Raw genomic sequence first — 13502 nt, 5'->3', positions numbered from 1 at the left:
CAGTGGGAATGTTAGGCAATTGAAGAGGTACAAATGTATTAGCATTTGCAACAATGGATTTTATATATGAATAAAACTCCACTTCCCACTTTATTGTGACTGTCTCTGGTATAATGCAATTATTACTTGCAAAGATATTTTTGAAAACAGCGCAAAGATTTTCTATACACTTATATGGAAAAATATTCACTAAAACATTGTTCAAATACGGTACGCTTGGCATAATGTATAATTCCATTTCAGACTAGTGTTTGGTACTAGCCAAAGCACTGTATCAAAACATCCATGAAATTTGAAGGGTTCCAAATTTGGATTTGGATCTAGACACCAATCTGAATTACCCAGTTATCTCTTATCCCTATATTAAGCTACATCAAAGCACTGGATTTCAAACATTCCTGAGCTGGAGTATCTGGATCCACTTCCAAATTTTGTAGAGCAGGCCGATTTTCACTTCAAGTTAGGATACGATAGGGTGATCAGATGTCCTGATTTTATAGGGACAGTCCCAATATTTGGGGATTTTTCTTATATAGATGCCTATTACCCTCCACACTCTGTCCCGATTTTTCATACTTGCTATCTGGTCACCCTAGGATACAGTAATAGAAATACTAAAGGCTCACACAGTTACATGCATGAGGTATGTTTTAACTTATAACATGACTGGCACAAATATATAAATAGGGTTTGAGTGATGAGCAACTTCTTGTTTTCCTAAAGAGGACTCAGTCTCTTGTATTTTATTGGCACCCACAGACACATTGGGGAATTTACTGAACGTACGTGTTATTGATTTTCGCCATTGGTAATTTACAATTAGAAATTCAAAAAAAGCTAGCAGATATCAACATACAAATGTAGCTTAGGTGAGACTTCCCAAGCAAGCATCATGAAACAGTAATATTATTTTTGAATAAGAGAAATGGTGAATCCAGTGTCTAATCTGACATTTTTACTACTGTCAAATTGCTTGACAAAGGGTACCTAGATCATACAACATAGCATGACATTTACTGAAGTTCATATTTCAAGTCTGAATTTGTAGAAGTGATTCCTAAAAACCCCCTCAAATGCACTGTACATTGTAAATTCCTAGTACATTGTAAACAGGATTGTTGTTTACAGCTGTTTAGATCTGCTAAATGTCTGTGGATTTGCTTTCTCAGCTATAGCAGGAACTTACTGGTCATAACTCCCTGCCTTGTTCAATAACTTCCAGTAATTATCAGGAAGAAAATGCAATAAATTTATGTAATAGACTGCCCCTTTGCTATAATATACAATCAGAGGCGATCAATGCTTCTTACAATAAGGACAAGAATTACAACTGTGTTTTATTTTATAGCTTTGGAAACCACCAGAGGGAGTAAAGTTAAACTCTAGTGGTCAAATTCCATAGCTGTAAAACATAGCCCAGGGCTGACATTTTACAAAGGAGCAACGCAACAAGGGGTTGTGTACTACTTAGCAGACTGTCTTATTTGTTCACCCATCCAGCAAAATGCAAGATCCCCATGAATTGGTGCTCATTCACTTTATAGGCTTAGAAACTGGAAAGTGATATGATTATTTATTATATTCATCAAGGTTAACCTTTGGCAAAATAATTACAGAAAAGATGATGCTGAGAGCTGATAGCAAAGTAGTTGTAGTTACCCACAATAGCTTGGGAATTTAGAAAGCTATATTTATCATGGTATTAATTTATAGTTTTATTATGACTTAAATCAAAGGGCATTTCTGAGGCCTGCCTAGTTATGCTTAAAGTATAATTACATGCTACATATCTTAGAAAGTAAATGAAAGCCTTTTCTTGGTTATTTGTTATAAATTTCTTCTTTGCCTGTGGCTACGTGAAGGCCAGGCCTCTAAAGTGTTTCAAGTATAGTGCACAGTGAATATAAAACAGTCCATTAATTGGGATAATAGGTCCCAGCATATAATTGCATTGCAAAGGTACTATGGATAGCTACTGAGTGAAATGGTATTTATTCAAGGTTGTTAGTCACCCGTGGATAACTTTATTTGCCCACTGATGCTTAAATAAATGCATCAGCCATCAGTAAGAATATTTATGAAGAAATTTATAACAAAAATCATTATGTCTCAAATTATGAAAGGAAACAGTATATAAAAGTTACTGAAGAGTGATACAATAAAGACATGGCAGGCTGCAGTTTACTTGTTTGTATGTTAGTGGACAGTAAAACATTGTTGAAACTCAATGCAAGACAACGGGTTTACATGATTACAGCATTTACTGTTCATTAGGAAATAAATAAATACAACTATATATTTTTAAATGATTCTCCTTGCAATGTGCCACACACCACATTGTGCTTCTGCAATCTGTCAGATAGACACCCTCATCAAGAAACAATCTGTCAACATGGTGCAGAGTTGAGCCATTCCTACAACTGGGCAAAGTAAAATAATGTCCATAAATGAACACTTGAAAGGAAGCTTTGTTATTTTATTTAATCAAATGATTTCTGTTTTAAAATATTCATTCCCCCCACACCTAACACCTCACTCCTTTTTTTGCCGTGTGTGTATGTCTGTGTGTGTATAAACAAATGTTAGTTATTTAAATGAGGGGAAATGATTTAAAAAGCATTTGTTTGACAGAGGAGCATGTGTTTTTCTGAAGGTGTTAATATGTTTACTTTATGCTGCTCTTTTGTTGCTATTCTGCAAGTACCACAAGTCATTGCACACTAATGGGTGTATACATTACTTGGCTGATACCACAATGAAAACCATAGCCTAGGTGTCTAAATAAGACAAACCAGACCTACACACAGAACTCCCTTTGGCATTGCCAGGAGTTTAGCACAAGCTTGCAAGCTGTTATATGGCCCTAGTCTCCTTTTACTGCACAAATGTCTATGTAATACTATAAACATGCCCTAAGACTAGTATAGGGGGAAATGGCTATTAAGGGGCTGATTTTCAGATGAGCTGAGCATCCACAGCTCCTGTTAACTTCAAATGGACTTGTAGTTGCTCAGTGTCTCTGAAAAACATGCCCTTGGTATTTACCCGTGTTCACATGTACCTTCGGCTTACAGCTAAATGCTTGTATAATGTACAAGTGATACAAGAGGCAAAAATCTGACTTGGTTTACATATAACATAAATGTGCAAGGCCACAGCCAGAAGGGTTAATGATGGGGCATTCCCACTCCGTGGACTTAGTCCTAACTACTGACTGCAGGTCTGCATAACTCAATGTATATATTTATGACCAGTTACAAAACACAAAGTCTATTTCTTTCTATAAAGTGATTGGATCTTTACAAGTCAAAACACCCAGACTGTCAGTGTGATATAAGAATAGCCACTTAGGTGACTCACAAGCAGTACTGATAGGAGGTGGTGCTCAGATTATCTAAATAAGGACTGCAGGACCACCTTCCCAAAGTTTGCATTTGCTCTGGACACCTCGGTAATAGCACAATGGTTTGTAATCGTATGTATCAACAACCACGTGGCAGCCCTGCAAATGTCCAGTGTTGAGACATTTAAAACTGCCATTGTCGCAGCTTGTTCTGTCATAGAATGGACTCACACCCATTGAGGGGGCATAGGTGAAGCTGTTTTGTAGGTAGTTTTGATGCAGGAAATTAAACACTTAGAGAGAGTCCGTGAGAAATTGCCTGTCCCTTCATAGGATCTGCATATGACAAACACAGATGAAGTGATGCCCAAAAGGGCTTAGTCCTGTCCAGGTAGAAGGTCAGACATCATCCAGTGTCTAATGTGTGCAGGCACTGCTCCTCCAGGGGTGAAAGCAGCTTAGGAAAAAAACACATACAAATACTCTGCCTGGTTCAAATGAAACTGAGAGACCACTTTAGACACAAATTTTGGGAGGAACTGTTGCAGACTGTGGAAACGGTACAGCCTGCACCAAGTACCCCTCAATTGACTTCAGTGCTCTGTCGGTACCAAAGTCAGCAGTAGTACCATTAGACACTGGCGCTGAGGTGGAGGATGGGGAGTGCTGCCACAGTAACATCGGTGGTACAGAATGCAGCAGTGCCAAGGAGTTTCCCACTGCCGAAGAGATCCCTTGTGCCAGTCCTGGCACAGGGCTCACTTCCACAGTCTCTGGCAAGGGAACAGCAGGATGTGGTGCCAATGGACTCAAAAGTTCATCGGCCTGTCCAGGCAGTGAGGCTGTGGATGCCATAGCCCTGGCAAAGACAGAGGAGGGCCACTGCTGTCTCATGTGCCACTGACGTGGACACAGTCAGTGCTTGGATTGCCCTTGTCAGCACTGGACTCAACAGATATCCTGGGGCAAGAACAGGAGTCGATAGTATGGGGTCTCTCGGCATACCTATGGGGTACTGAGGAGCAGTTGGAAGGACCTGCTCCATTCCATGTGAGGGCAGCAGCTGTACTTTTTCTTGAAGAGGAAGAGTCTCCACAAGGCCTGGAGTGGTCATGATTGGTCTTATGACCAACTTTTGTTTGGCGCACTCAAAAGAAAGCGCCTTCTGTGTCTCTTCGGAGAAGTGGCAGTGGCTGCTTAGCGTGAGCCAGCACCACCCAGTGAGGTTGAGAGTGACCTCCGATTCGACCTAGGCCTTGGTACCTCCTGTTGCTGCTTCAGGTGAAGGTCTCTAGCCACCTTAGTCTGCTGTTTTGTGAATGATTTACAAATCAAACATTGGTCTTTGATGTGGGCCTCACCTAAGAAGAGTAAGCACCTTGTGTGAAGATCATTGTTGGGGTTAGTCCACTCCATACGACAGACAATGTTTAAACGCTGGTGAAGGCATCCCCAGGAAAAAAACACTTAACTAAGCTAATTAATACTAATACCAAGTGTATTAACTAACAATATACAACTAGAACAATGTTAGAGGATTTTGAGGAATTGTGAGGTTAAGAACCACACAGAGCTCTGACTGCAAGCATGGGTGGCAAGAAGAAACCGAGGGGGTTGGGATGGTGTCGCAACATATAGCCAGGAGAGCGGCTATGACCACAAGGCATGAGTGCTGCCCCCTTACAGGTATTGCAAGGCAAAATTCTCCAGCTCTGGTGCCCTGGGCATCTGCTGCATTTACTGAAAGAACATTGACTGTTCCTTTGCAAGAATGAGACAACAGAGATGAATAATTAAACAAAACATCCAGGTATATTTTCTAAAGAAATGCAAAGATTATCTATTCACATAGTTTAGTGGGGAATAAATATTTTGACAAGAATGACACCTGAAACTCTACTGAATGCCTATAATTAGAAATTTGGTATACCAAAGTAAATGTCACTATACTTCGCCTGGAACTGAGATACTTGGCCTACCTGCCCATAAGTATTTTGCCCACTACACATCTATTCCACCCAAAGGAATTTAGGTCAGACTTTTAGAGCTAGATTAGGTGGACAAAATAATCCCATCTGCCTACGTGTCTATAAACACTGCTATGAGTGAAATAGTTTGATGGTAACTCTGCCATCCTTATGCTATTGATTTTTAAAAATTTGTAAGATAAAAAAAATGCTAGAAGAGGATAAAAACACTTCTATAGAAACAAACCAACCACTGCCACCTCTGTCTCCCATTCCCTCCCACCCCCATATCCAAACTAGGGAAAAAGCAGGGGAAATTCTCTCCTGAGCCTCATAAAGGGTTATCAGCTATTTCCAACACAAAAATGATCAATGGAATCTGATCCTGCATACATTTATGCATGATTACCTTACAGATGAGTTGTGCCATTGAGTTTAGTGGGACAACTCACATAGATAAAGTTAAGCATGTGCATAATTATTTGTAGGATGAGAGCCTTAATCAGCAAGTTCTCTTCCTCAAGATTCATTTTTGAGAGTTTCAGGGAGACATTTACAACAGAAACATCAAATAAATTAATATGAGCAGATAATAAATAGAAAGACTCCCCACTGTCTCCCAAAGACATTCTCATCCCTCTGTCTCTCAAGCAGTTAATGTGTAGCCCTTCCACTGAATACCTGTGCAACTGGAGCCTGAGCTGGGCTTACCCACATTTTCATTATAGACCAGAGTGTCACCCTTCACCTCGATATACATTTCTCAATGGTCTTCTTTAGAGATCCACTATCGCCAGCTTTAGCAGCCTCTCTCACTGTAAGCCCCTCCATTCTATTTTATCAGCTTAAATGTATTCCCAATCATTTAGATACTTGCTTTCAAATTAGATGACCAGAACTGGGAAATCTGTCTTAACAGTTACTTTATACAGTGATGATACAATAGGTTTGTACTTATATTAGATGTCCATCTGGATAATTTAGTCTTCGTTACTGCTGCTACAAGTTGGACTGGGAATTTTAATGCTGGCCCTAACAATAAATACACACACCTCTGTTTCCTCTTCCCTATGAACTAATTCAATTTTTATTGAAAACATGCTTAATTTGTGGGATTTCCTACTGAAGAGCATCATTTAACATGTGTATCCATTACATTTCATATTCTACTTCTCAGCCCATGCACCCGGTCTATCAAGATTACACTGTAAAACCCCTACATCCTTCTGCAGGTTAACCACTCTCCCTAGTTGCTGAACTCATCTCCCTAGTTGAGTATCTTTTGCAATATTTATTATCCTACATGTTGTAACTTTACCTAAATCAATAATTAAAATGTTAAAGAGTAATGGTTCCAATACAGAAAACTAAAGGACTCTACTACTCATCGGATTCCAAAGAACAAAGAATTTCTACAGGAATCTGTTGTGTGAAACTTTAGCAAAAGCTTTCTTAAAACCTGGATACATTAAATCTCAAATTTTTCCTTTATGAAGACCGAATTTTATTTTATTTTTCAAGTAATCACATTTGCATGACATGATTTACTCTTTCACAAATCCTTGCTGACTCATACCTTTTAAGTTGTAATTTTCCAAAAGCATCCTTATGCTAGCCATAAATATAATTTCTCTCTCTTTTTTTGCTAACATACTGTAAAATGTTATATTTACAGGTCTAATTTTTAACCTCTTTCTTATTACCTTTCTTTTTAACAGCTGTAACTAAATTCACTGATTGCCAGCTACTTGGCACCCTTGCATCAAAAGATGTTTTAAAAATCCTAATGGCACAGCTATTTTATTCTTAATACCCTATATGAAGTATAGATGTAACTCATCCCTGCCCAGTACTTTAACTAACTTTATTCTTAATACTTATGAGTTTCAATACTCCAGTATATCCTCATGAATATGCATGTAGCAGTTCGGACTCACCCCTGAGGCGCCTCCTGCTGGTCGTCCATGGGAATTAGCTCGCCCCAGCTCTGGAGTGCCCTCTGCAGGCCAGTGATCCACTACTGCTTGGCCTCCGTGTCCCTCCCTGGACTCCGGTGCCCTTTTAGCTGGAGTGCTGCCCCCTGGCAGTAACTCCTTTCTCTCAGGGTCTCTCCTCCTAGGGGAACCTCCAACCACTAACCCCACCTCGCCTCAGTGTAAGGCTACTGCCAGTCACCATCTAGCCCCACTCCCTGGGGCAGACAGCAGTATAAGCCACTCATCATAGGCAAGGTTGGGTCTTGACCTGCTGCCCCTCTCTGGAACCCAGTGCCTCTCTGGGGCCTTGGACAAGGCCCTTCAGCCTGGGGAGTTGCCAGCCTGGAGCTCCCCAGCCCCTCTGGCCTTTCCCCAGCCCTGGACACTCTAGGCACCCTGAGCTTCCCAGCAGCCAGACTCTTCTCTCTCTGAAGGCAGAGAAAGACTTCTTCTGGGCCTCTGGCTCACAGCCTTTTATAGGGACCAGCTGAGGCCTGATTGGGATGTGGCCCAGCTGCGGCCGCTTCCCCAATCAGCCCAGCTTTTCCCCTGCCACAGCCCTCTCCCAGGGTTGTTTTAAGCCCTTCCAGGCAGGAGCGGGGGATCACCCCGCTCAGAGCCGGCTCCAGGCACCAGCCCAGCAAGCAGGTGCTTGGGGCGGCCAAGGGGAAGGGGCGGCACGTCGGGCTGTTTGGCGGCAATTCGGCGGTGGGTCCCTCTGGGAGGGAAGCACCTGCCGCCAAATTCCCGCCGAAGAAGAAAGTGGCGCGGTGGAGCTGCTGCCGGAGTGCCGCCGATCGCAATTGCAATCGCAGCTTTTTTTTTTTTTCCTGCCGCTTGGGGCGGCAAAAGCCCTGGAGCTGGTCCTGACCTCGCTACAATGGTGTTGTATTGGCAGTGCTGTACAAAATTAATGCTGGGATTTGCCTGTGATAACTATAAGAATCATCATGGAAAACATCATGTATTAATAGTTATCAGAAATATTACTTTGTTTTTGATAGAGCCCACAATGTGCTAGGTGCTGCAGAAACATAAAAGAAAATACGGTTCCAGCTCTGAAGATCTTGCATTCTACAAACCATTCCCTGGCAGCTAAGACATGACAAAATATAGGGGAGTATGGCAGTAACTCAGATACCTCAAGAAGGTAGATGTTGGCAAGTTACACCTTTTTAACACTGTACATGGACAAACAAATTGCTTATTGTTTGTTGAGGTTAATGCATACTTTCAGCTACAATTGCCCATTGGCACAACTACTTCTGGATGTTTCTCTAAACATCTGTTTAAGTCTGAATTTCTAATCTTAAACCATGCATGATTTAATAACTCACAGGTTTATGATCTGCTGCAAAACTTACCTGTTTTCAAAATTCATTTGGCCCTTTGAAAGTCAAGCCACACAACTAGTAAGTTTGACATACCCACTATGAAGATAGGGGAGAACTGGTCTTTATATATTTGGATGCTAGGCTCGTTCTGTCTTTTTACCAAAACAATCATTTTCATTGTTTTTCTCCATTTCCCCCCCAACATCATGCTGCAATGCTGCCTGTCAAATAGCTAAACACAAAGCAATATTGCTATCTTACTGTTATGAATACACAGGGAGACATTTCATCAGGAAAAAGAAAACAGGGCAGTTCATATATATTTTTTCTCTCCCCATTACGATTAGTTTCTTCGAAGTAATGGATACCACACATGGTGCCCTCATTTTTTCAGTAGGAAGAGTAACAGTGTCTCATCCGAAGAAGTGGGATGTAGCCCATGAAAGCTTATGCTCAAATAAATTTGTTAGTCTCTAAGGTGCCATAAGTACTCCTGTTCTTTTTGCAGATACAGACTAACACGGCTGCTACTCTGGAAAGTGTCTCATCATAAAATCATTCATAAAAAATATTTTGTGAAGTGAAGATAAAGGTTAAAAGCTTTTCTAATTTACTAGTCTAATTTAATCTACAGTTTATTTGTCAAAAAACTTGGTCCAATTTTTGTAATGGAAGCCAAAACTAAGACATGCGGGTACTAGATACTTAATGGTTTCAGTGTTAAAACAAAAATATACATATTTGGGGGTTGAGAACCAACTACATTTAAATAGTGATTTGAAGAGTTACTCTGAAGTTCCATGGCTAATGATGATTGAAAAAAACCCCAAAACAAAAACACTTTCCCTGTGAATCCACATTATAGTAATATATCATCCTTTCAATAAAGAATATGTTCATGCATTTAAATCTAAATCTCAATACATAATTATGATGATTATTATTTATCTTTCATATTAAGGTAACTTCTAGGGACCACAATCATGACTGGGATCCCATTGTGCTGGGAATTATACATAAAAATAGGAAGGCATGGGCCCCAACCCCAAAGAGTTTACAATCCAATTTAAGACTAGATTGAATAAGTGATGATTGCAAATAATATGAGGTAATGAGCTGGATTGGACAAGGGTAATAGTAATAAGACCATGCAGTTATCCAGTGAAGTTAATTACTTCCTGAAAGGTATGCCAGGAAACAATTTCTTTTTATAAAGAACATGAAGTTGCATTACTAAAATATGTTATGCTGGTTCATATTGAATGGAAAGCTTTGTTACAGAAAAAGATAAAACTCACTTAGTACATTTACGAACGCATTCTTAGAAATCATGCCTGACTTCTGTCCTATGAACAGACAGTCTCATTGGGCTATATGTGTAAGTGAATGGGTAACAGATTGAGTTACTGGCACCCCTTGGTATGCAGCCTTGTCTCCTCAGGTTTGCAGTCCTTAGCTCTTTGGAGGATTAAGAGAAAGTATGACTGCACTTCCTTCTGGCTATTCAGTACATTTTTTATCTTTTAAAACCTCTTCCATTTTTTGGAAGTATACGTCTGCATGACTCATCAGTAACTGACTTCAACATGTGTTGGGCAAATCACATCACTAGCAAAAGACTAAAGTCTAAGTTTGGGGTATATCCAATCAGAATTTTTACCCATTTGTTTACAATTTTCACAGTCAGTGCTCTATGACAGAGTTTAGCTTCTCTTCATACCACTTGAAACCTGATAGCTACAGAAAAAGCCTTTTTTCTCTGGGGCATTTAGTTAAATATGTACTCTTACAGAATCCAATAAATACATGTGCCACATTTTCAACTCTCTTCGTGTCAGTGGGGTTGCCACTGTGTAAATGAAAAATCATTTGGCCCAAAATGTTTAATTTTCATACCCAAAATAGTAAAATTCAAGAAAAGATTCAGTGCAAATTAATGTGTCAGCTACTATACTACTTTTCCCTATCCTGCTCCAAGGACCATTGTCCAGGCTTATTTCAAGTACAAAAGGTATATACTTATTCTGATTCACACAGATTTTCATACATAATTCCCACTGGCATGAAAGGGAGTTACTTGCAATAATACATTCAACAAGATGGCAATATTCCTATGTCTCTCTCTTTCTTGGATCCAACTAAGCTATACATTAAAATCAATGAATATAATACATTTCAATTTGAAAATCAATTACTCTACAGTGAAATAAACTCAACTTGTGGTTTGTGACCCTCATGGGGGTCAGGACCACCCTGCACGTCCCATATTGCTAAATGTGATGGGGGTCTGGGATAGATGGGAAGGTGTCCCCTATATGAAAAGGTTGAAAACCCCACTCTAGAGTATGTATAGGTGAATATAAAAGGTACCTCAATGTATTTGATTCAGAAACTTCTCTTCACTTAAAGATGATTTACAGTCTTTCAGAACATCTTCAGGAAGTCAGTGGGCATCTCTCTTGAGGGACCCTGAAAATAATGACAGGTTTCAGAGTAGCAGCCGTGTTAGTCTGTATCCGCAAAAAGAAGAACAGGAGTACTTGTGGCACCTTAGAGACTAAAAAATTATATTTGTGATCTTGGGATTTAATGGGTTTTATTCCTTAATATATATTGAATGTCATTTTATAATTGAGTGCTTGTTGAATTTACCAGTAATGATGGACTCAAAGTGTCCTTGTGATTTCTTGCGTGTTTTGTATGACTATCTAAAAAAGTATTATTGTTACAGGCAAGTCTGGATGCCTACTTGCCTGTATCTGATGAAATCACAAATGAATTCCACTAAAGAGAACTAGCAGAGGGAACTAATACAGATTAATCACACATCAGTAGAAGGTAGTAGCACACAAAGGCACATCCTACAGCATAAACATCAGTGCTCAGGTTAATGTACCACATAAATCAAGAAGCTTTATTTAGAAGTAACAGAAGTGCAAGTCAACAGCTGGATGTCAGATCATGCCAAGAGAGAGACAGACAGGACTCTCCTTCTCTCAAAAGAAGCAACAAGACCTAAAGTCAAGGGCTCCAAATCGCTGTTGTAACACATTCGTGGCATAAAGGGACTACTAAGGGTACAGAACTGGCCTCCAGGGGATAATCCCATGTAAGAGGTTTACTCGGCTGGTGCAGAGAATGGAGAGGGCACGGCTGGTGTGCACTGCACTAAAACTATTCTCCGCTGGTGCATAGCAGTAAGAGGGCCGCTGCAGCCAGAGCATAAATTAGAGCACCCTAAATCCATGTAGTTGCCTTGACTGAGAACACAAAGAACATAAAGACTGTTTTAAGCCACCTTTCTGTATCCCCACCCCCCAGATGAATGAAGTAGCGGAGAATTGGGGCCAAGAACTTTAGCTACACATAGAGAGAGAGTTCAAAAGGCAGAAACAGAATTTAAAGTCAAGAACTTGATCACAAACCTCCAGGATACCTTGTTCCTTACAATCATCATCTTCCTTATGACTATCTGTTCTTTTGTTATGAATAGTACTCTACTGAGTTTCAAATAGGGAAGTGTGTGAAATTGACTTCTAGTCTTTGGATGTGTGAAGTGACCCATTTTCTCAGGATAATTACATACAACTAAATTGGTGTAACAGAGAGCACAACAGAGATGGTGAAGAGTGCACTATATCTCAGTATCCTACTCTGAGCATAATATGAAAGCCTATTTTAAGGAACAGTGTAAGAGTCATGGAAGGAAAAACAGATTTTTCTAGTAGGAGTATTTTCTAGTAGGAATGCAAGCAAACAATAGAATTCCTGTTCACTTTCTCTAGTTTAAATGTTTAACTGTACAATTGTACTTCCTAGATTAAAGAATGTCATTTATTTCATTAAATTCTACAAACGGACTATCTACCTATTGTCCCTCTTAAGAGTTTAGGCTAGAAATACCATACATATAATACTTCAGATTCTGCCAGACAGTCCTTGGTATGCACAAGAGCAGCTGGTAAGGGAAGAAGAATTTCAGTTTTAGCTACCCAATGGGTTAAACTCCACTAGGTGAGGGGGATCTGTTACACATGAGCACAGGCCCACTACACTCTAGAAGAAGTCAGTAAGTCATGTATACACAAGCCAGTAGAGAAGTTTGATGAGGACTGATAGAAGGAAACTTGGTTTCCATATAGATAAAAAGAAAGGGAATGAAGGGTTCTGCCATGCCCTCAGCTACATGGGAATGTAAACACAATACAGGACTTTAACAAAGAAAATTAATGTTTTATTTCTGGGTTTTCTGTTTTGTCAGAAAAACCTCAAGATATTCAGAATTTCCAGTTAAGTACGAGTATTGAGCTCTAATTTTGAAGGCTCTTACAAAAATCAGTGTATTGACAGGAGTAAAAACAGCTCTCTCTGCATAGCAGGTAAAGTCACAAGTCAGCAACAGTCAGGCCAAAAAAGCAAAAAGACAGTTGAATCTGGAAAGGTATTAGTGGAAAAAAAGCACCTCTTCAATGCATGAATAGCTCCAATGAAATTTTTATCAATGGTAAAAAGTACAGACTAGAATTCTGTCCACTGGTAGGACAGTGGAATTTTCATTAGCATTCGGTGCTGGCCTTACTCTTCTTCCACTGACATATTAGTGGGAAAAGTGTGCAGCAGAGCACGTGTGAAAATCTCACTCAGAATTGACAGTGTTACTGTAAGAAAAAAAAAGTGATGGCCCTGAACTATGTGTTTGAAACCCAGGTATAACTTAGGCCCAATATTTCCTTTAAGGAAGAAATACATATTTTATATACATCTCTCAAATATCAGAATTATAAGGATGAACCAAACACTGCAAGGTTCTTCTGGGAAGACATTTTTCCTTGGTAATATTTAGCATGACAATCTAAAATAGAACTTGGCACACTGCTTTTTC

General features: G+C 39.7%; 1 protein-coding gene across 9 annotated transcripts in view; it reads right to left on the bottom strand.

Annotated features, from left to right (window-relative positions):
* Positions 1 to 13502, bottom strand: part of TENM1 (teneurin transmembrane protein 1) — a 1376511-nt gene that overhangs the window by 565969 nt on the left and 797040 nt on the right. For all 9 annotated transcript variants that reach the window (XM_065556633.1, XM_065556629.1, XM_065556628.1 and 6 more), the window contains one exon: positions 10991 to 11089. The gene's annotated coding sequence lies outside the window, so the exon portion shown is untranslated. The remainder of the gene's footprint in view (positions 1 to 10990; positions 11090 to 13502) is intronic.

Source organism: Chrysemys picta, chromosome 9, assembly GCF_011386835.1.
Source record: "Chrysemys picta bellii isolate R12L10 chromosome 9, ASM1138683v2, whole genome shotgun sequence".
Taxonomy (NCBI): Eukaryota; Metazoa; Chordata; order Testudines; family Emydidae; genus Chrysemys; species Chrysemys picta.
Note: the sequence above shows the minus strand (reverse complement) of the source record. Positions and strands in the feature narration are given on the sequence as shown.